Source organism: Polypterus senegalus, chromosome 2 (assembly GCF_016835505.1).
Source record: "Polypterus senegalus isolate Bchr_013 chromosome 2, ASM1683550v1, whole genome shotgun sequence".
Taxonomy (NCBI): Eukaryota; Metazoa; Chordata; class Cladistia; order Polypteriformes; family Polypteridae; genus Polypterus; species Polypterus senegalus.
Genome location: NC_053155.1, coordinates 287373434 through 287398976, shown reverse-complemented (window position 1 = coordinate 287398976; position 25543 = coordinate 287373434). Strand labels below are relative to the sequence as shown.

The window sequence follows — 25543 nt, the reverse complement described above, 5'->3', positions numbered from 1 at the left end:
ATTTTGAAAAAAAAAAAAAATCCTCAGCACCATCACCAAAATGAAAACTTCAGTAGCTCGGTTACTATTTCTTTTCTTTTACACCATAGAATATTTAAAACATTGTGGTACTCGGTTCCTCACACGAAAAATTAAAAAGACGAAATTATGGTCCAGTTTTCATTAGGACCGCTGCAGGACCTCAGCATGACCAAATCTGCAAGTAATAGATGGTCTGCATTGGGGGATAGGGGCTCACCATAAAAATTAAAACTAGAATGTGACAGCACACCAGGCGTGCCTCTTCTGTGTATTTGTGTTTCATAATCCTATAGAAAGAAGAAAGATCTTGATCTTTGAGGGGATGGCTGATAAGCCTGATGTATTACATTCCATGCTGGCTGTATAAATTTGACAATTGGGCTTTTCTGGCCACAGCAACTGTAAGTAGGCTGTCATGCCTGATGGGGCAGAGAAGATAAGTATTGTCTAAACCATAAGATTAAATACTCTTAACTTAGCACCAAAGAAGTAAGCCTTTTAACCATGAGCAATTAGAACATTAGAACAATCACCCGGGAATGCTGGTGGGACTTTGATGCTCTTCCTTGGCCAAACTATTCCTTGGTCAGTCATGCTAACGGATGATGTGTGACCCATTCTGGAATGCTAACTGTAGTCTCCTCCACCCCTCCTTGCTTTCTTTTCTTTAGTTAGACATTGTAAAATGGGATACAAACAATGATAAAGAATTGGGTCACTACCTTGGTAAAGTCATATAAATGAAAGGTTTATGTCAAAAAAAACCCCCAAAAAAACGGGAGTGGTCTCTCTTGGACTTTCTTATATACTCAGATATGGGGATTGATATTTGAGGAGTACACCGCAAGACAATAATTACATTTTTATATTATGTACATTGGAGAACCATCAACAACAAATGAAATCAAATTAATAATATTTTATTGAACAATTATTATAAAAGTAAAGTTGAATAAATCGAACTCTGCAGCTGCATAAATAAAAAAATACCCCTTCCGGTTGATGGAAATAGCCCAAAAGTTAACAGAAATTTGTACATAATACTTGTATGCAAAATTTGATTGACCTAAGTTAAAGCGTACTCAAGATATTATTTTTACATACACACAAACACACAGACAGACACACAGATATAATTCCAGAAATGTTATTTTTGGACCCAGGAATGTCTAAAACGTCGGGATTCATCAAAATCTCGAAACTGAAATGTTTTACAATTACAATACTTTCCCTATGAGAAAGTTAATCGATCTCAGGGAGATCTAAAACATCAAGATTCATCAAAATCTCAAGGTCGAATTTTTGGCCGATTACAATACTTATATTCTGTATACAAGAAAGTAAAAAAAAAACGCAACAATTGTGAAAATGCCTTCACAGAACTGAGTGAAAAACAGAACTGACAAAGATAGGTGGTGCAGTGGTAGCGCTGCTGATTTGCAGTAAGGAGATTGTGGGTTCACTTCCTGGGTCCTCCCTGCGTGGAGAGTGCTTTGAGTAGTGAGAAAAGCACTATATAAATGTGAATTATTAATAATTAAGACGGCCAATTTGTGGGTTATGAGTTCACAAGGCAGGAAAGGAAGGTTCCAGGCAGATGGACACGGAAGTGATGTCAGAGATGCAGTGGCTGTTAATCTTCTGTTTTGCAGATGGAGGAGAACAGATGGTATCTGTATACAGCGCCAGCCTCTGGTCCAGAGGATAATTACCATCACCAAAGCCCTTAAGTTGTCTCCCTTGTGCACAGGCACCGCTTGGTACCTGCCCTTTTCCATGGCGTAATAAAAGCAAAAATTCTATCTATCTATCTATCTATCTATCTATCTATCTATCTATCTATCTATCTATCTATCTATCTATCTATCTATCTAAGTCAAAGTCATTGTAATCTTTATAGTTAGCCAATAAAAGGTGTCATTTTGCTTGACTTTTTATTGCATCCATAATGGCTAACACGGTACAACACTCTAGTACTACATAATTTCTGCTTGAAATTTAAAGTAAGAATCTTAAATATCTTGATTTAATAAGTATTTACAGAGCTATATTGCTCTAGATTAAGCAAAATTGTATCGTTACTAGTGATTGCTAGTAAAGAAACAGGGGAGTTTTGATTTATATGTAGTTTAATGAAAGTGACATTGTTTAAAAACACACACACCTTTTTTTTTACTTTTATTGAATTTATTAAAATCAAATAACATTCCATACACATAAGTCAAGTTTTACAAAAAGAAAAAAAAAGTTTGAAACAAATCAACTCCTGAGAGCTTGGCTAGCAGTGTAAAACTTTATAGTGGTAAAGACAAATGAATAGATAAAATAATAAATGAATAAAGGTAAATGGAGTAAAAGAGGGGAGAGAATCTGATTCCTCAATTTAAATACTTATTCTAAAATGTTATTGATTAGATCCTGCCAGGTTTTGAAAACATTTTGTACAGATCCTCTAAATGTGAATTTGATTTTTTCCAGTTTCAAATAGTATATAACATCAGTTACCCACTGACTTATAGAATAGGTGAGTTAGGCTTCTTCCAGTTGAGCAAAGGTAAGTCTGTGTGCCAGTAGTGTAGTAAAGGCAATTACAGTTTTGTTTGTTTCTCCACTTTAAGCCCATCTACAAGTACACCAAACACAGCTGTTAATGGATTAGGAGAGATTGTGACACTGAGGCTGTCTGAAAGGCATTTAAAGATTTTGGTCCAAAATGATGTTCATTTGGTGCAGGCCCAAAACATGTGACCCAGTGAGGCCGGAGATTGATTGCAGCAAGGCACACACTTTATATAGCACCTTCTCCATGCTCAAAGCACTTCACCGAAATATACAGTAGACAGGGTATACTGTATATAACATTTGATTCAAATAACACTTGCATACAGCACTAAAAAAAGATAAATACAGGATATACAAAATATTGAAATATAAGATGAGACAATAAACTGGAGTAAAATACAAATACTACAAGAAAACCCTAAACAAGTAACGTAATCTGTGGTACAAACACAAATCTTTCTGGGCATCTGGACAAAGAGGGCAAGCAGAAAGACATCTGTGATCAAACTGTGGTGAGGCAAACATCAGGGTGAAAACAAAAGCTTTGAGTGTTCCCAGTGTTTGTATCACTAGCCAAGAGGGTTTCACATAGTGTCAATGACCCCCCAAAAATTAAAGTCTTGCTTTGGACCATAAATATTTCCTTTCCTTTGGTTTTAGGAACATTTGATAGTCATGTTTCACCTGTTCTTTACACCCACCTTCATACCATTTGGACAACTGCTTTTTGGGTGTAAATGATTTCATCGGACAATAATTGCTTTCTGAACACTTTTGCCTATACAGGGTAGGATTCAAAAGTAATGAACCTTTGTTTAAAAAGACAAATTTATTGAGCAAATCGGTACAACTAATTAATAGTCTTCAAAATAGGCACCTCCTGCCTCAATACACTTTTGTAGACGGCTTTTCCATGACTCGAAGGCGTCCACGTAGGCCTTTTCCGGGATGGTTGCAAGGGCTGCCTTGACATTTGCTTGGATGTCCTCGATCGAGTCGAAGCGTTTTCCTTTCAGCGCTGATTTTAAGCACGGAAACAAGAAGAAGTCAGAAGGCGACACGTCCGGACTGTAGGAAGGCTGGAGGACCACCGGAACGTTCACCCAGGCCAGGTAGGCGCTCACGATGAAGGCGGTGTGGCTGTGCGCGTTATTGTGGTGAAGCTTCCAGCTGTCCTTGATGTCCCTTCACTTGCATGCGACGCTTCTTTTCAGCCTTTTCAGGACTTCCAAGTAGTAAGCAGCATTCACGGTCTGTCCTTGCGGGACAAACTCGTAGTGGATGATCCCCTTCACTCCGAAGAACTTGATCGCGTACCGTTGCTCTAACGAACTTTCCATTCCGCCGTGTAACGCACTACCGCACAGTGGTTCCCGTCAAGGCTGATCCTACCGCTCGCTCCATTGCGTTGTGAAGCCAACACCCACCGTCGCCGTCACTGGCGAGGTACGTTCGCGTCAGAACAAAATGAGGCTCATTACTTTTGAATCCTACCCTGTATTTTATGGATTTTGGATTGCTGATCACAAAAATCGGCCTTAAATTTTACTACCAAGTACAATTTTATTGCAATTGCCTATGTTTGTGATTTTCTCAAATATTATAAGTGTACATATACAGTACAACAACAACTGAAACATCTGTGGTGACACTGCTATTAGGAAATCCTCTCAGATATACCAAGTGCTGTAAAAAAACAGCCATGCTACAGAGTCTTATTACATTAAAAAGAACTGGCCACTCCATAAGCATCTGGCTCCAGGCCAGAAAAGTGTTGCACATAAACCACTTGCTGACCCTGCTTTTCACATAAAACTCAGTGAAATTGGTGAACAACAAAGGTGAAGGATTTCGATATTTGATGTTTCCAAGAATGACTGATGCCAAGGTAAGGGAAGACATTTTTTGTTCGTCCACAAATCAGACGCATCATCAATGATAGGCAGTTTGAAGATCTACTAATGAGGCCGGAGGAAATCACATAGAAGGCATTGAAGGATGTGTTTGTGAATTTTCTTGGCAATTGCAGAGTTCCAAACTACATCCAGCTGATTGTTCATTCAAGCATACAAAACCATGAAGTGCAGCATGTCGCTAAAGATTCATTTTCTGCATTCACACTTGGACTCCTTCTCTGCTACTCTTTGTGCAGTCATTGATGGATATGGTGAAAGGTTTTACCAGGACTTTACAGCAATGGAAAAGCAGTATCAGGGCAAGTGGAATCCATCACTGTTTGTTGACTATTGTCGGACACTGAAAGGAGAAGCATCAGCTGATGAGTAGAAAAGAAAATCAGCAGACAAACATGTTTAAGTCCCTGGAGCTAAGGCAATGTTTTATCTTCATTAAGCGATTAAGAAATACAAGTTAATTTAATCTTTCTACAAATTCATATGTCATACAGTCATTCAGAAATTAAAAATGTGTTTAACTTAAAGGTGTCTATCATAATGACCAAAAATGTTCATGAAGCAGAACATTTGAAGAAAATTGCTATCCAATGTTTTTAATGCAGAATATGATATTTATGCTGTTATGAGTTGATGTGTATTCTCGGTTTTGCATGAAATCATAAGTCATATTTTAATAGTGCATTTAGTTATAAATAAAAGCCATATGTAGGATCTTCCATTGTGTTTGTAAGAAAAACACATTTTTCCTCGATTTCCCTCTCTGCTCCACAGTTTAAAATTACAAATCAAACAATGCAGATGTGATTAAATTACACATTGCAGACTTTGCAGACTTTTTCCCACATGATCCCCCCATTTCAGGGTATCATATAGTTTTGGACACAGCAATGGCAGGTCTATTAAAGCAGTCATATTTAGGACTTTGTCACATATCCCTTGCATTCAATGGCTGCTTGAAGTCTGCGATTCATAGAAATCACCAGGTGCTGAGGGGCTTGTCTGGTGATGCTCTGTCAAGCCTCTAATACAGCCATCTTTAGCTCTTTCTTGTCCCCTTAAGTTTTCTCTAAATAAAATTGGATTTAAATTCAGGTGCCTTGCTTGGCCATTCAAGAATTGTCCATATTTTAGTTTTGAAATCTGTTGTGTTGTCTTTGCAGTATGATTGGATTATTATCTTGTTATAAGGCGAAGCACCATGCAATGTTTTTGGAGATCTTTATTAGAACTTGAGCAGATTTCTATGAACCTCAGAATTCATTGTGTGACTGCCATCAGTATTTTCATCATCAATGAAGAAAAGTGTTCCAGCACCTGTGGCAGCCATACATGTCCAGCCATAACACCCCCACCACCATATTTAACAGATAAGGTGGTCTGCTTTGGATCTTGGGCAGTTCCTTTTCATCTCCACACTTTGCTCTTGTCATCACTCTGATCAGGTTCTTCTTTGTCCACAAGGCCTTTTCCCAGAATTCTCCCGGCTCTTTGAAGTTCTTTTTCATAAACTGTAATCTGGCCATCCTGTTTTTGTGGCTAACTAGTGATTTTCGTCTTGCAGTGTGGCCTCTACTTTTCTGTTTGTGAAGTCTTCTTCAGACAGTTGGCTCTAAAACATTCTCATCTGCCTCCTGAAGATTGTTTTTGATCTGTCAGACACGTATTTGGGGCTTTTTCTTTTTCACTAGCCAACCCGCGGTATACCATACGCCACATAATCAGGCAGTTTTTTTAATGGTTTTTAAGTACAGGGAGAAAATTAACATTTGAAAAATCGGTAATGTAATAAATCAGCAAGAAAAGGAACATTGTAACATTGCATGGAACGAACCAACACACAATCGTCCGTGACTAAAAACTCGCGGACCGCCATTGCGCCGTTGAGTCGTTGTTGTCTTTGCACAGTCAACATGCACCTGTGACTCACATAGACTTTTCATTGCTCTGTGCGGTTTTGGCTGCTTTTCTATATATAATCCACCAAGACACAAGACCACGGCAGTAGCGCGAATTGCTGTATGTAGCGTGTAAAACAGTTTGCTATGGCGTACGCGGTCGTGCGTCGTAACCGAAAAGACCGCTTACTTTATTGTGTTTTAACCTCAGTTGTAAAGGATTGTTTTAAGGATCCCATGGGATACCCCTCGCAAACCGTTTTACACGCTGCATATGGCGACTCACCTCTCATGAGAAACATGCCTCTATGAACAGTCAAGGTGGCTCGGAAGTACATGAGGCCTCTACGACAGACGAATATAAATGACGCCGTTCTTTCTGTGTCGTCGCGTCCGAGTCTAGGAGTTGGTGGACGTGGCTCCTCCCTGCATGCGCCATAGGTGTCTTACTTGTCGGTGGCTTAGTGAATCCACGCCTCTTCTGGCGTGCTTTCCATGGGTGTCTTGCTTTAGTGAATCTATACTAATAAAAGGCAAAGCCCTCACTCACTCACTCACTCACTCACTCACTCACTCACTCACTCACTCACTCACTCACTCACTCACTCACTCATCACTAATTCTCCAACTTCCCGTGTAGGTAGAAGGCTGAAATTTGGCAGGCTCATTCCTTACAGCTTACTTACAAAAGTTGGACAGGTTTCATTTCGAAATTCTACGCCTAATGGTCATAACTGGAAGGTATTTTTCTCCATTAACTGTAATGGAGTAGAGCTGCAAAGACATAGGGGCGGAGTTTCGTGTGACATCATCACGCCTCCCACGTAATCACGTGAACTGACTGTGAACGCAGTACGTAGAAAACCAGGAAAACCTACAAAAAGCGCTTAAGAAAACATGCATTATATAATTGAGAAGGCAGTGAAACAATAAGAAGCGAGCGAGTGGCATATACTACCATATTCATGAGTGCTGCTACCTCGGAAAGAAAGCAAGGTGTAAACCTAAACTTTAAATTAAGTTCATAGACAAGCTACCACTGGCGTTTCACATGCCCACAGGTAATGTGGGATACAAATTTAATGAGAGGACGCAGGATATAAACGAGAGTTTTGATCACTTTGTAACTAAGTTAAAATTGCAGGTGAAGGGGTGTGCTTATGCAAATTCCGAGAGACTGTGTTTGTGGGGATTGACAGTTTAAGGCGGGTGGGGGAGTCACGTCATCATCTCCCCTCCCATTAACCTCAAGTTAATACACACGCTGTCTCTAGAGTTTCAACACACTGAATCCTCCAGGCACTACTTACAAAAGGTCACATTGACAAGCATGTTACGCTATTTTTAAAATCTTTCCTTTTCTTAGCACAAGCACAGCTGAGAAGCTTGATGCATGTGCTCCATAACGCGTTGAAAAATAATGCATTTAATCACACTTTGCATTACAAGCAAAGGGGAGCTTTTGTCAATGCATGATTTCCTGGTACACCGATTACATTGATCAGCGCATCCTGATTCATTTTACCCTCGCACCACCTTAGTTTGAGAAGAAGTATGAAAAAATATGAGGTTAACACAGAAAAACAGATCACCAATTCAAGCTTTATGAATAATCGATTCGCCATCAATAATTGTTTTGGTAAAGCCATCCTCCTTCCATTTTATAATTTTTCCGCCACTAGCCATGATTAAATGAACGGTAAAAAAGTAAGAGCGAAGTGAGGGTGACTTATTTAGGCAGGAATATATATATATATTTCTACACCACGGCAAAATAATATTAAGGCGATTCACACTTTCTTTGCACGTATACGATTATCAGGTCCTCAGCTCGGATTATGAACACACGCATACAGTGGAGGACTCACAGTGCCATCACAGCCGATTAATGGCGGGGACGTCTCACCAGTCTACACAAGACCCATCGCGACTGTCCCCAAAAAGCGATCATAACGTCAGCGAACACATCTCTCTATACTATATAAAAAAAAAGGCAACTTTCCTTTCTTTACACCTTTTTTCCTTTTATCCCAAACCAAAGTCTTTCTCTCTTAACACGGCAGAGGACACAAAAATAATTTTCTTTAATTGCCGGTAAGGCACATTACCAGAGGCACAAATTTGAACGTTCACGTAGAAAATGTGATTTTTATACCACAGCCGTCGTGTAGCGCCTTTCGAAAGGGATCTACTACCGAGAGATGATCCATATACATTTTAGCTGCTGTTAGTTACTTACCTGTTTTGTTACACAGTCTTTAAAATGTAGTTTACCCAAACCACTCCAGTAGTGCTCAATGTACCTGTACTTCTTAAAACGTTAATGTTTTACTGTTTAATAACTTATAGACTATATTTCATTATTTTTCCCTTGCACTCAGTGACCAAAGCTATACACACACATATAGACACATACAAACATACACACAAGTATATGTATGTGTATATATATGTATGTATGTGTATATATATATATATACACACACACCCCTATCTAGATTATATGTATATATATATATACACACACACACACACACACACACACATACATACATACATACATACATACATACATACATACATACATATATATAATTTGTGTGTGTAGATATGTATATAGATACGTAGATATGAAGATATGTATGTGTATATATATGTATATTATATATATATGTATGTATGTGTGTATGTGTGTGTGTATATATATATGACAGCAACAATCCAAGCTGTGAGAAAACAGTAAAAGGAGGCGTGTCAGGCGTGTGGTACATTTTCTGATGCAGCTACGAAAACAACTTTGTGGCGCTGCCACCAAATACACAAAACAATTACTTTGACAATCATGTTACATTATTTTTAAAATGTTTCCTTTTCTTTTTCATAACTTCTTTAACACATGACATCGCTGCGAAGCGCGGGTATTTTGCTATATATACATATCACAGCGACACTCATAACAGTGACAAAACAATTACATTGACAATCATGTTACGTTATTTTCAAAATGTTTCCTTTTCTTTCTCTTTCCTTCTTTAACACACTACTTCTCCGCTGCCAAGCGGGTATTTTATATATATATATATAGATAGATAGATAGAGATATATATAGATAGATAGATAGAGGTATATATATATATAGATAGATAGATATATATATATAGATAGATATGAGAACAACATAGATAGATAGATAGATAGATAGATAGATATGAGAACAACACTCATATCAATGACAAAACAATTACATTAACAATCATGTTACGTTATTTTTAAAATTTTTCCTTTTCTTTTTCGTACCTTCTTTAAAACACTACTTCTCCGCTGCGAAGCGTGGGTATTCTGCTAGTTATATATATAGATAGCGAGAATTTTGTCATCACTAGTGGAGCTCTTCCTTGGCCTACTAGTTCCTTAGTGATTACTGAGCTCATTGTTGTGTCTTCTTAATTACAGTCCACACAGTTGATTTTGGTCATCCTAAGGTTCTAACGATGCCTCTAATGGTTTTGTTCTTGTTTGTCAGCCTCATAATGGCTTCTTTGACTTTCGTTGGCACAGCTCTTGTTGAACAACGTCAACTACAGACTCCAAAAAGGTAGAAGCAATTCGAGGTATCTTCTGAAGCAATGAAACCCACCTGAGGAATCACAAACACCTGTGACACCAATTGTCCCAAACTTTATGGTGCCCAGAAATCATTTCTACACGACTTGACCAGAATGTATCAAATATCCTTAATGAAAGTCTGCAATCTGCACTTTAATCACGTCTGAATTATTTGATTTGTAATTTTAAACTGTGGCACCATAGGCGGTTTTAGACGGGGGCCAACAGGGGCCAGTGCCCCTGTAGAACTGGCCCAGGCCCCTGTTATGGCCCCTGTGCTGAAGAGATAAAATTTTAATTAATTACTTACGGTGATGTTCTGTGCCCCCATGAAAAAACACTGGCCCCACCCTGGCCCCCCAGTAAATTTGGTCTGGAACCACCACTGTGTGGCACAGTGTGGGAAATCGAGCAAAATTATGTGTTTGTCCCAAACATTATGGAGGGCTCTGTAGGTATTTTACTTTAAATAAATAGTAGAGTAGATTATATATAAATCATTCCTTAAAATACCTTAATGTCTTTTAATTTTGCTAAAAATTATTCTGCATGAAAGTAAACAGAGGATACCTTAGTGTAGCATTTGAGCCACCCTTTTCAACTCAGACAGCATTGTCTAATTTTTATTAGTATGCTCAGTCAGTCTGGGAGTGTTTATGGTAAGTTAGCTTAGTGCAGTGAGGCAGTCTGCCATAAAGCTACCATAGGAAACTGACCAGTGTTTACTCTGTTAAAACATGAAGCCTTGTTGGATGGCTGAATGAAAGCATTCGCAGCCATTGTAACAACCACAGGAGGTACTGCTGATCCAGGGTCCCGCTAAATGTGTTCTATCTGCAAGTGCTCCACAGGAGGGGAGTTCATGATTAGTATCTTTTCTGATGGACGTCGGAATTGTATATTCCGCTCTCTGCTGCTTTAAACACTTTGCTTTGTCAGATGTGAGCCATTCATTTAGTTTGCTTTGTTGTAGATGTTGTGCCATTTTTGGGACTGCTTGTTATGTACAATAGAAGTAGGAAACAATCTCAGTGAGGACAGAGAATGTGTCTATTCATTTACCAATGAAACTTCCCATTCTGTATAGTGTTGCTCCATTATTAAACAGTGGCACTCTGCTGTTACTGTTTCTACAGCCGTGTTTTAAAGGACAACAGTGTCAAACAATTCCCTGTAATATAAAAACATTAAAATCCTAGAACTAAGACGTTGGTTGTTTTTCTTAAGAAATATTTTACAATTCTTTAAATAGTCCAAACATATGGTGCTAGCAATATACTGTATTTTATGAAAATGTTTTGAAAATACAAAGGACTGAGATTCTTTTGCAGGAAAATGTTTAAAACTAAAGCAGTATTTAGGGCAGCTAATGACGTACTTTATTTTGGCCGATTAAAGAGCTTCACTCCTGACTTTAATGAGAAAGCAGTCAGCCTTGTAGTTAAAATCACATAGTTTATGAAAACAATGTCAGTAGTGTATGTGAAGTATCTTTTAATAAAATGTACACCATAGGTTAATTTATATTAATTTGAGTGAGGCAGAGAATGAAAAGGCCAAAGCTGGGGTCAATATACTGAAATCTTAGATGTTGGCCAATGTGACATTGTGCATTTTTCTAATTTTGTTGCACAGGACTGAATTCAAAATGAGTTTTTAAAAATAATGTTAGGTTATTTTATAAAACAATTTAATAACTCAAATGTCAGTCCTTTAAAATCAGCATTGTGGTCCACAGGGGGTGCCAGAGAGCCCCAAACACAACCGCAGAGACACAAGCCCTCAGTGGAAACATAAGGCTTATTAGTCACAATTACCTTACAAAAGGCTTTTTTATACAGTGCATGCATATTCCAAAATGGATTAAATTCATTTTTTTCCTCAAAATTCTACACACAACACCCCATAATGGCAACGTGAAAAAAGTTTACTTGAGGTTTTTGCAAATTTATTAAAAATAAAAACTGAGAAATCACATGTACATAAGTATTCACAGCCTTTGCTCAATACTTTTTCGATGCACCTTTGGCAGCAATTACAGCCTCAAATCTTTTTGAATATGATGCCACAAGCTTGGCACACCTATTCTTGGCCAATTTCGCCCATTCCTCTTTGCAGCACCTCACAAGCTCCATCAGGTTGGATGGGAAGTGTCAGTGCACAGCCATTTTAGGATCTCTCCAGAGATGTTCAATCAGATTCAAGTCTGGGCTCTGGCTGGGCCACTCAAGGACATTCACAGAGTTGTCCTGAAGCCACTCCTTTGATATCTTGGCTGTGTGCTTAGGGTCGTTGTCCCGCTGAAAGATAAACAATCGCCCCAGTCTGAGGTCAAGAGCGCTGTGGAGCAGGTTTTCATCCAGGATGTCTCTGTACATTGCTGCATTCATCTTTCCTTTTATCCTGACTAGTCTCCCAGTTCCTGCCGCTGAAAAACATCCCCACAGCATGATGCTGCCACCACCATGCTTCATTGTAGGGATGGTATTGGCCTGGTGATGAGCGGTGCCTGGTTTCCTCCAAACGTGATGCCTGGCATTCACACCAAAGAGTTCAATCTTTGTCTCATCAAACCAGAGAATTTTGTTTCTCATGGTCTGAAAGTCCTTCAGATGCCTTTTGACAAACTCCAGGCGGGCTACCATGTGCCTTTTACTAAGGAAGTGGCTTCTGTCTGGTCACTCAACCATACTGATTGGTGGATTGCTGCAGAGATGGTTGTCCTTCTGGAAGGTTCTCCTCTCTCCACAGAGGACCTCTGGAGCTCTGACAAAGTGACCATCGGGTTCTTGGTCACCTCCCTGACTAAGGCCCTTCTCCCCCGATCACTCAGTTTAGATGGCTGGCCAGCTCTAGTTAGAGTCCTGGTGGTTTCGAACCTCTTCCACTTACAGGTGATGGAGGCCACTGTGCTCATTGGGACCTTCAAAGCAGCAGAAATTTTTCTGTAACCTTCCTCAGATTTGTGCCTCGAGACAAGCCTGTCTCGGAGGTTTACAGACAATTCCTTTGACTTCATGCTTGGTTTGTGCTCTGACATGAACTGTCAACTGTGGGACCTTCTATAGACAGGTGTGTGCCTTTCCAAATCATGTCCAATCAACTGAATTTACCACAGGTGGACTCCAGTTAAGCTGCAGAAACATCTCAAGGATGATCAGGGGAAACAGGATGCACCTGAGCTCAATTCTGAGCTTCATGCCAAAGGCTGTGAATACTTATGTACATGTGCGTTCTCAATTTATTTATTTTTAATAAATTTGCAAAAACCTCAAGTAAACTTTTTTCACGTTGTCATTATGGGGTGTTGTGTGTAGAATTCTGAGGAAAAAAATGAATTTAATCCATTTTGGAATAAGGCTGTAACATAACAAAATGTGGAAAAAGTGATGCGCTGTGAATACTTTCCCGATGCACTGTACATATAAACCACCAGAATTATACATTCTTGCTTCTCCTCCACTCCTCCCAGATGAGTGCTGTTTCTTTTCTCACCCGACTCCAACTCGCCTGGATGTGGAAGAGCGGCTCCTTTTATCTTGAACCTGGCAGTACTTCATGTGCCAGGTCATAGCCTGATGAAAGTACTTCCTGGTCATTTAGAAGTCTTGTAAAATAGGGATTACCAGTCTCAACAGCAGGTCCCCACAAAATCAAACGGGGCTGCCCCACAGGACTACAATTCCCAATATGCCTTGTGGGTAGTCATGTGGGAGTCCTGGACTGGTAGTGCTGCCATCTAGTGCATGGGGAAGCTACTGCTCCAAATAAAATGTCTCCCCATCTTTCTTAATTACAGTAAGCCCATGCCTGTCGTCCCTTACAGGATCAGTCATTAAGAAATTGAAAGAGTATGGCACAGCTATAAATCTGCCTAGAGCAGGCCATCCACAAAAACTGAGCAATTATGCAAGAAAATGACTAGTGAGGAAGGTCACCAAGAGACCTATGAGAACTCTGAAGGAGTTGCAAGCGACAATGAATAGGACTGGTGAGACTGTGCAGACAATAATTGTTGCCCTAGTCCTTTACCAGTTGAAGCTTTATGGGAAAGTTTGCAAAACAGTTTGCTAGAAGGCAAACTGGAAGAAGGTTCTATGGCCTGATGTGACCAGAATTGGGCTTTTTTGTCCATCAGACTGGGCGTCGTGTTTAACATAAGCCAAACACTGCACATTATCAAAAACGCGCCATTCCCACTGTGAAAAGGTGAACTATGATAGAGATGGAAATGCTTGTCCATGCTTTTATCTTGTCTTGCCTAGACTATTGTAATTCACTGTATACTGTACATGTTTAAGCAAATCTGCCTTAAATTGTAGCCTAATTGTACAAAATGCAGCTGCCAGGCTTTTAGCTAGATCCAACTGGAGGTCTCATATTACACTGATTTTATCATCCCTCCATTGGCAGCCAGGAGAACTTAGAATTCAACTTACTTAAGGAGCTCTCCATGGCCAGGCCCCCAGTACATTAGTGACCTTGTGCAGGCTTATATTGCTATTCAAGCTCTTTGATCCGGGAAACAGAGTCTAATTTTTGTACCACAGACCAAACTGAAGCTACGTGATGAATGTGCCATTCAGTCTTTTGTGCTGATGTTATGGAATAATGTCCCCCTGGTCCTGCATCAGGGTCCTTTCATTGAGATGTTCAATGGTCAGATTAAGAGGTACTCGTTTAGACAAGCTTTTGGGTAGCAATTCTGGGAACCAAATTGTTTTATTGTTTGTTGATTCTGTTATTCAAATCACTGGTTTTTCTATGAATGTTTTGTGGCCTTTGCCTGTAAAAATGCATTTTTACTTACTTAGTTGTGAAGGTAAAATGAATGCAGCCAAATACAGGGAAAAGAAATCTGACGCAGTCCACAAGAAACCTGCAACTTATGAGAATATTTGTTTTTGAGCAACAACCTCAAGTATAAAGCCAAAGCTACAAAGGAATGGGAACAAAATAGAAATGTTAATGTTCTGGAGTGACCATGTGAGTCAATCCAATTGAGAATTCATTTCTGCACGTCAAAAAGACCGTTCACTCATAATCTCCATGAAACCTGACAGAGCCTGAGCAGTTTTGCAGAGAAGAATGGAGGAAAACTGCACAGTCCAGATGTACAAAGCTGACAGAGATCTGTTCACGCAGACTCAAAGCTGTCATGGCTGCCAAAGGAGCATCTACTAAATACTCACTTGAAGGGGATGAATACTTGTGAGATTCTGGTGGTCTGGGTTAACTCCACACTTCCTTGTCACATCCAGGAGCCTCTTCAACGTGGAACAATCCAAAGTCATGAACTGAGATGAGATGAAAAAAATGAGGACACACACGTCCAGCAAGGGCTTTGTTCAAAAAGCGTCAGTGCTTTTATTTAAAATTAATCCAGAAAAAGTGAAAACAATCCATAAAAAATCCAATAAATAAGCCATAAACAATCCTAAAATTGAAGTTATAATCACAGGCAGGAGGCTATTCCTTAAACGCACATAAACCCCAATGCTTTCTTCCTAAACATGACGTCACCTCTGCTTATCCTGTCTGACCCTTGCAACCAGAGGAGACATCCTTCTGAAAGGGGCAGTCAACTCTAAATACCTGGCTTGAGTCCACATCGCCTGTCCTTTGGCGTCTGTGGGAGACAACTCACCAAGGGCTGCTTCTACTCCCCAGCATCACTCAATAAGAGCGCCCCTTCTTCAGCCCCCGGCTCCTCTACCTGACCACCTGCCTCCATTCCTCGTTAGCATGAACTCCCCCAATCCTGCCTCTCGCTCTTTCCATTTCTTCCTTTCGCTTTAACCTCCATCCCCCCTTTTTGTTCTTTCTCTGTTCTTTCTGTCCTTTTTTCCCCCTTCCCTCTGCCATGTAGTCTTCTTTATATGGCACAGATGAGACCCTCCACACTCTCTGAGGTGTGAATGAGACACCTGACTAGTCTGCTCGTGTTTGCACGTGAGTGTGCGATTAGCCAAGCACTGCAATTAAAATCAGAGCACTGGCGTCATGTGCATACCTGCACCTGTTCTGAGCCTGCATGCTCTTGGGATGCAATTATTTATTTAAAAACCTGCACAACGCCACAGACCACTTATCACAGTGATGAATTATTTTGTGTTTTATATTTGAAATTATTTTAGACCATTTTGCACTTTGACATTAAAGTGGCTTTTTCTGTTGATCAGTGTCCAAACAGCCAAATTAATGCAATGTGTTTTAATGTTATATAATAATAAAATGTGAAAACCTCCAAAATGGTGAATACTTTACATAGGCACTGTAAACAATTAAAAAAAATAGCCAGTCCACTGACTCGATTGTAATAATTCACTGTGCCAAATAACAACAGCAACATTTTGAACTCATTTATTATCCCAAAGAAATCCTGTAGTTCTGTGGCACTTGTAGTCTGTAGCAGCCATTCTGACCGTGTGCCAGTTAGGTGACAGTACAGGTCCAGTTTCACCTGAGGTGGCTTTCTGCGTGGAAATTGTTAAATGTTGTCTGCTTCATTCATATTTTTGCATTAGTAATTTTTTGGAAGCCCTCAGAAATGGATAAGCAGTGGAACTGCAAGAAGGAGATGCTGGCTTTGTTTTTTTTATCACTGTAGTGCCACCATTTGAAACTGCACATACCCTGGCCACAATATCTATCTGTTTGCAATGGTGGGTAGAGGGGCTTTCCATTCACTATTCTGGACTTCTGATTTATTGGAGGCTTGTCTGGGGCTTTGGTCCTGCTTTGTGACTTTTTGCTAACTCTTCTGATGCCCCTTGCCAGCCATGCAGTGTTTCACAGTATGAGGTGAGTTGGGGTTGTCAGTGTCATGTACGGTAAGCAGAGAGGTTGTATTATCTGTTTGAAGAACCGTAGATAAAGAATTGTGAGACTGAGCAAACAAAGCTGGAAATACAATGTAGGTTTTGTTGTTGGTGAAAGAAGTGTTTATCCTCCTTACTATGGGAACAAAATAACTGATTTTATCCAAACCACAAGAAATAATTCTGACCTGAAACTTGTAAGAATGTACTAATGGAAATCTCACTCTATATAATCTGATGAATGGACAAGAAAAAGTGCCCTGGTGACCAAAGGTTAAGTGTTCTGGAGTATTATAAATCCAATTTATTTTGCCTGGCTGAAATGCTCTTACAGCAGTGGCGGAATTCTATTATTGTTGCTGTGCCTTTTATGGAGACAAACACTTCTGTCTTCTAAGACCTCTACAGTGATAACATATTTTCAGAGCCTGAAGAGCCACAGAGGTGTTTTTTACACTGCATCTCGTTATTTAGATCAAATGGTAATAGTAACATAGTAAAATGTAAATGAAGTTTAAAAATAAAAAATTTACAAGTAAGGAATCAACACAGGGATAAGGAATAAGGAAGAAAAAATCGAATCTTTTAGAAATACTGAGTTAAACTTCTGTCTGTATGGTAGGGAGACTCACCAGCTTACCCATCTCCAAAAGAGCCCAAAATCAGACCTGGAATGCCTCAATGGGCTTTTAACAGGTTCTGTTTTTTGATAGCCCTCCAGCCTTGACTCCCTAAGAAAACAAGATAGAAACTTGACACAAAAAATTTCTATGGAAAAAAAAAATGGAAGAAATCTCGGAAAAGGCCAGAGACCCCCTTCCAAGCAGGTTTGGCATGCAATGGGTGTCAAATAATGGGGCAAATGCAACACAGGACAACATAATGGGGTAAATGCAAAACAGATCATGGAGCTAGATGGCCGTTCTCTCATTTGCACCTCAAAGATATAATACAATAGTACAAAATACTATGTTCTTGCACACCAACCAAAGCACTCTTCTTTCTTACTTCATCTCCCTTATAACTCTGGATGTTACTCTCATCTGTGCCCATTAAACCCCCTCCTGGAGTCTTTTCTGGTAAAACCCTGGACCCATTTCCTGGCTGAGAGGTATCTATAGGGTGGTCCAAATCTAATTATGCAATTTTCATTACGCTATAACATATTAAGTTTATTACATAGAAAATCACCCGAAAAAATTCTGGACCATCGAGAAGTGTGCGAACTGACAACATGAAGAATCGCCTTCATGCCAAACTGGAATCGTCCCCGCATAAATCAAAGTCATCTAGATTATCTGGATCTGCATAATTAGATCTGGACCACCTTGTACAGGGATGCAAACCTAGGACTCCATCTAGTGGTCGCTGGTGCTTCTGCACAGCTCACACCATTTAACCCATAAAGCAGGTGTTCCCAGCCAGGGGTGCCTGCATTCTGAGGGGGTGTGAAAAGGCATTTCAGGCAGTGTGACAAAGAGGAATGCCATGTCGCGATTCACCAAAATTGAGTGAGGTGTGTTGTCCGACTTTATCATGGTACAATTGGCGTCTTGCAATCCACCACCATTTGTAGGTCATTTATTAGTTAGCGCAGCGGTTCTACGATATGAAAAGAATCAAGCATTGTACACGCAGTCGTCACCCATCAATGTGCCACAGATTTGCACATTCTCACAAGTCCCTTGCGTTCATAAAGGCAAAAAGCGATTCATAGAGAAGGACAAGGTCTAGTATTGAATTCTGTGCAAGCCCTGGTTATGTACTGTCACTGACTTCAAGGCTTGAGTGACATTTTTGCCAGTTTGGGGACAAGGGGGAATGAATTGGATGCAGCACCCGCTGCTTAGCCACATGCAATCTCTCCTGCCGGTGGTCCTGGCAGAAACGCAGCCTTTTTAACTGTGTAGCACATCTGTTTCTGAACTGCAGTCCAGGTGTTATTGGGGACAAAGCTCGTTCGAACCCTAAATCCAAAGAGGACTGTTTCATTTATGTTAGGTAGAATGCCCAGAGGGGACTGGGCGGTATCATGGTCTGGAATCCCTACAGATTTTATTTTTTCTCCAGCCGTCTGGAGTTTTTGTTTTTCTGTCCCCTGGCCATTGAACCTTACTCTTATTCGATGTTAATGTTGATTTATTTTTTTATAATTATGTCTTTCATTTTTCTATTCTTTAATATGTAAAGCACTTTGAGCTACTGTTTGTATGAAAATGTGCTATATAAATAAATGTTGTTGTTGTTGTTGTAGGATCATCAATTGATTGTCCGAGCTCTATGGAGGCACATTTACAAGATAATAATATATATATACAGTACAGGCCAAAAGTTTGGACACACCTCCTCATTCAATGTGTTTTCTTTATTTTCATGACCATTTACAGCACTCCATCACTCTCCTTCTTGGTCAAATAGCCCTTACACAGCCTGGAGGTGTGTTTGGGGTCATTGTCCTGTTGAAAAATAAATGATCGTCCAACTAACCTGACTTCTGCACAACACAACTGCTGGTCCCAACCCCATTGATAAAGCAAGAAATTCCACTAAATAACCCTGATAAGTCACACCTGTGAAGTGAAAACCAGTTCAGGTGACTACCTGTTGAAGCTCATCGAGAGAATTCCAAGAGTGTGCAAAGCAGTAATCAGAGCAAAGGGTGGCTATTTTGAAGAAACTAGAATATAAAACATTTTTTCAGTTATTTCACCTTTTTTGTTAAGTACATAACTCCACATGTGTTCATTCATAGTTTTGATGCCTTCAGTGAGAATCTACCAATGTAAATGGTCATGAAAATAAAGAAAACACATTGAATGAGGAGGTGTGTCCAAACTTTTGGCCTGTACTGTATAACTATATATATATATATACTAATAAAAGGCAAAGCCCTCACTCACTCACTCACTCACTCACTGACTCACTGACTCACTCACTGACTCATCACTAATTCTCAAACTTCCGTGTAGGTGGAAGGCTGAAATTTGGCAGGTTCATTCCTTACAGCTTCCTTACAAAAGTTGGGCAGGTTTTATATCGAAATTCTACGCGTAATGGTCATAACTGGAAGCAGTTTTCTCCATTTACTGTAATGGAGATGAGCTTCAACGCCGTGGGGCGGAGTTTCGTGTGACATCATCACGCCTCCCACGTAATCACACAGTACATAGAAAACCAGGAAGACCTCAAAAACATGCATTATATAATTGAGAAGGCAGCGAAACAATAAGAAGCGGCGAGTGACATATACAACCATATTCATGAGTTCTGCTACTTGAAACAAAGCACGATGTAAACCTACACTTTAAATTAAGTTCATAGACAGGCTGCGCTGGCGTTTGTAATTTAGTGCCTGCCCATATAAGGCCGTCCGTCAGCGGCAATCCAATAGCAAACTGCCACGGGTAAATATTCACGGGTGAAGGACTGTGCTTATGGAGAGGAAGATGAGATGGTCAGGGTGGTGTTTGACACAAACTCAGCGAAACTGCGAGAGAAAGTTTTAAGTGCCAGGACTAAGGTAACATTAAATACAGCCATGGACATAGCACGAGATGGCACCAGCACAGCTGGGAACCTTCGATGCATGTACACGGCGGCTCACGTGAACTGGCGCGTGCACAGATAAAAGCAACAGTTCCAAAGAGCTGAACAAAACCGAATTACACAATTGAAAAGGCAGCAAAAATATGAAGCGTCTCATACATACAAGCATATTCATAAATCCAACTACTGCGGAAACAAAGCACACGTTGGAAAAAGTCAATGTCCGCTAAAGGAAGACAGTGTAAAAAACCCGTGCATGCAGTGTGTCAGGTCTCAGATAAAGAAGAAGACGAGCTGTTTATTGATGCAGTAAGAAACGAATCGATGAATGAAACCTGTCATCTTTACAGCGATTGACAAACACGGAATGTAACTTGAACACAACACATCCTACAAATACGAACCTGATTGAAAGAAATAATGATAATCAAATCCTTGATGACAGCAACACTCAGTAACACTCACAAAACAAATACTGTATATTGACAGTCATGTTACGTTATTTTTAAAATGTTCCCTTTTCTTTTCTAGCTTTTTAACACACTACTTCTCGCTGCGATCGCGGGTATATATATATGTATATATATATCCCGATCTACATACTCGAATAATGGATACTTTATTAGCCATCAATGATTGTTTTGGTAAAGCCATACTCAGTGTATTCATTAGATGAGCGGTAAAAAGTAAGAGCGAGGGAGGATGACTTATTGAGGCATGCAGGCTGTAGTGCGCGTCAACTCTATCTGAATTGCGATCACATTTGAAAAATATATCTTTTCAAGTTCTATTTAGTCCATATGTGTCAAACTCAAGGGCGCGGGCCACATCCGCCCGGCGTAATTATATCCGCCCCGAGATCATTTTATATACTGTATTATTGTTATTAATGGCCGGGTATATGAAGCGCTGGTAACACAATAAACTACAGATCCCATAATGCAGCGCTTCAGCTGCCTTGCCAACACTTACCGCGTTAATCAAGTCTAGCTTATGATGCTGCAAGTTATTGCGAAGCTAGCTCACACGATGCTGAAGAGAAAAGTTGATTCTGAAAATAGAGCCTTTAAAACCGATGGGAGGCTGAGTATATGTTTACTGAACCCGTGTGTCTCATTTGTGGAGCTAATGTGGCTGTAATTACAGAATTTAATCTAAGGCGGCACTATGAAACAAAACATCAGGGTAACCTGAAAGACCTGAATGCAATGCAGAAGATACAGAAAGCAGAAGAATTAAATAAGAATCTGACACTTCAGCGGACGTTTTACCGTGCACAATCACAAAGTGATTTCAAGTGAAGCTGCTTTTATGGGAGACACAACCACTTGCCCCACTTTCCCTGTTGCCAAGTAATGTTAAACCAAGTCGTCACTACGGTGTTCCCAAATCGCACTTTGCTGATAAACTGAGCGCACTGAGTTTGCACGGCGCTTTGGTGACTTTGAAGAACAAAAAGTCCGTCTACATGCGGCTCGAACCTTGTGCATGTTTGGTAGCACATATCTGTGTGAGAAGCTCTTCTCAGTGATAAAGACTAACAAAACAGCACACAGGAGTCGCCTCACTGATGAGCACCTGCAATCCATCCTGAGAATCTCCACAACACAGAACCTCACAGCAAACAGAAACGAACCTGTTGCCAAAAAGATGCCAGGCGTCCAGCTCTAAAATGACATATGAGCAAAGACAACTGAATGATTTGATTTGTTATTGCTGAAAGGAACACATTTTATTTATATTTCCAGGTTTTGTTATGCAGCATGTTCATATTTGAATTTGTATAATTTTGACAGGATATATTTTTATGGAGAGCAAAATCTTTTGGGATATTTAAAATCTAAGTTTATTTTTATATATAAAATTACATAAGAGTAAAGAAATTTGAATGTTTGTTCTTTTAATGTTTACTTTATTTCTAACTTGTATAATTTAGACAGGATATATTTTTATGGAGAGCAAAATATTATAAGTTGTTTAAGGTTTGAGTTGATTTATTCAGGAATAATATTCCTGTCTGTTTTACCATTCCTACCAAAGATATTTCTGTCGACTAAATAAAAATTCCTTCTATTTAAAATTTAAATAGAACTTGAACAAATCGATAGTTCATAATATCCACGCAGACTTGCACGTAAGAGCGGGTGTCATCCGTTTTAACAAACAGCGTATTGCACTGATCTGAAATAGCTGTGTGTGTATATATGTAGATATGTATGTATATGTATATATATGTTTATATATGTGTGTGTGTATGTATATATATATATATATGTATTTGTGTGTATATATGTGTGTGTATGTATGTATGTGTGTATGTATATGTATGTATATATTATGTATGTATATATATGTGTATATGTATAGATATGTATATATATGTTTGTGTGTGTGTGTAAATATATATATATATTTATATATATATATATATATATATATATATGACAGCAACACTCATCACTCACAACAGTGACAAAACAATTACATTGACAATCATGTTACGTTATTTTCAAAATGTTTCCTTTTCTTTTCATTGCTTCTTTAACACACTACTTCTCCATGAAGCGGGTATTTTGCTAGTATATATATATATATATATATATATATATATATCATATATATAAATAATTTTTAAAAATCACACTTATATTAACTTAAAAAGTGTACCAAAAAGTAAAAAATAAGTCTCTTATACATTACTCGTAAAATAAAAGCGTGGGCTTTTCAACATTCATAAAACACTTCTTAAAATCTTAGTAAAAGTGCCCACTTTTTAGTCTTGGGTTGGTTTTAGTATAATTTTGTAATCAATATTTGAATACTTCCTTTAATATGTCTAGCCGTTACTAGCGCCATCTATTGGTGAAATCTTTAACTAATCTTCGTATGAAAATTTCATTTCTTAATTAACATGGATTAATTGATCAATTGATTCATGTATTGTCATCGGAAGTGAGTAAGTGTGCAAAAGTCATTTGGACAATAGGAAGTGGGTTAAATATCGATTACAATATTTGTACTAGACAACAAATAAGTGAAGTTAAAATAAGCGTGGTAATAATAATAATTACTGAGATTTCTAAAAGCAAATTGCTCAATTTATATTTAATTATGGATAGAATTATGGATAGAGTTAAAATCTTATTTTTTTGGAGTTCAATTTGTTCACCCACAGCATTGTATGTGGTTCAGTTTATGGTTCAAAAATTACAAATTTGACTTGATTTTACGTTTGTAAGGGGTGCAAACATAAATCAAACCATTTCAAGGGGTGCAGGGCACAGAAAAGGTTGGAAACCACTGCCTTAACGGGTTGGGTCACTTCCTGCATTGAGAATGTAATGTGCTGTGCCATCTAAAGGACTGGAGGGTAATGACCAGCATCCTGCTATTCTTCATGGACCTCATTGTTTTGTAGGGGGTACGTCATGATCGCTATTCTCCCTATCAGAGACCATGTGTTACCCCCTGGAGACTGAATGTTTTCTCGCCTTTTAGCCTCCCATTTTGCCTCTTTTTCTGTCCTGGCTCATACTTGGTCACCTTCCCTGTAGTCTTGTGGGAAATCTCTTCTGAATCTCTCTTCTGTCTTTTGCACACTTTGGCAGCACCCCATCTTTCCATCCTACATGTGGAGTTATATTCCCATTGCCAGTGGGGATGTTTCTGTCTTAGAGCTTCCTCTGTCTTGTGCCATGTTATTCCCAAATCCATTGCACTTTATATATTGTAACATCTGTGGACTGATCTGACAGAGATCCAGCTATGGTTTCTGCAGGCTGTAAGAAGGGTGCGGATCCATCTTGAGAAAAAAAGAAACCTGGGCAGACCTTGGAAAGAAATAGCTGTTAAGAAGCAGTAAAACTGATGTCACATTATATGACTTCTAGTCAGAGTAGCTGACAACCTTGATGATTGAATGTTTGTGCTATATTACTTGGCTGAATATGTCAAATTAGTTAACACTGTAATGACTTTTTAGCACAGTTTCACATTTTCGAAATATTGCAAGCTCATCTGTTTTTGGCAGCCAATAATGTGCTGCCTGACAGAGCCATTCTCCGCACAAAGGCTTTACAGGTACGCTAAGTTCACTTGAAATCTCTACCCTTTTTTCTTTTTGTTGTGTTGTGTTGTGGAACAGAAAACATGCAACATCAGACAGACGGGTCACTCTTGTTTGTCCATTGGCCTTGGCTGATGGGACCTTCAAGGAGGATACTGCCTTGGATTGACTCTTTTGGTGTATGAGGGCCCCTTGTGTGTTGAGGGATACTGCAAGTCAGTGATGGACGGGGCAGAGGCTGGACTGGAGAGAGAGAGAGAGAGGCAGTGTGATACAGAGTGCTTCTAAAAAGTGCCAGATGTCATAGCAAGAATTGAGATCCTACTTATTAGAGTCGGAGTAACATAAGAATTTAGACTAAACAGCCCCGTCTGTAACAATCACATCACATATAATGTACTCGTGGTGGGAAAAGATGCTGGTCAATATTGTGTGTGTATGTGTGTGTGACTATAAATTCCGAAATAGTCTTAATGTTGAGACTGTGGAGGGCTGGTGACAGATAGCTACATCTAAAAATCTTTTCCTTTTAATCTCTTGCAATTTTTATTTAATGTACATGGAAACAGGGATTTTGGATTAAATCTAAAAACTTTCGAGCATCACAGTGGTGCAGTGGTAGTGCCACTGTCTCACAATAAGGAGATCAGGGTCTGCACCCTTAAATGTTCTCCCCGTGTCTTCATGGGTTTCCTACCACAATCCAAAGTCATGCAGGTTATGTGTATAGGTTGGTGTTGCTAAGTTGGACCCAGTGCGTATGTGTGTGTAACGTGTGTGTTCTTCCTGCTATATAATGTAACACTGTCCACGGATTGTTCTTGCCTTGCACCCCATGCTTGCTGGGATAGGCTTCAGCCCTCCACGACCCTGCTCAGGATTAAGCCAGTTTAGGAGATGGTATGCTGTATAAAAACGGCCATTATTTTAAATTTCATAATATTAATTAAAATTAAATATATTTAGCAATGTTCTTTGGAGTGAAGCCTAATACCTGACCCTCATGTTTCGAGGGTATCCTTAATGAGAGATTTTAGGTTAACATTGCTGCTTGTAATGCCATAAAACAACTCGATAAAAAGGAGAACTTTATTAGATGCCATAAAATTA

At 39.3% G+C, this 25543-nt stretch overlaps 1 protein-coding gene across 3 annotated transcripts in view; it reads left to right on the top strand.

Annotated features, from left to right (window-relative positions):
• Positions 1–25543, top strand: part of LOC120523965 (protocadherin Fat 4) — a 176062-nt gene that overhangs the window by 885 nt on the left and 149634 nt on the right. The window lies entirely within an intron of this gene.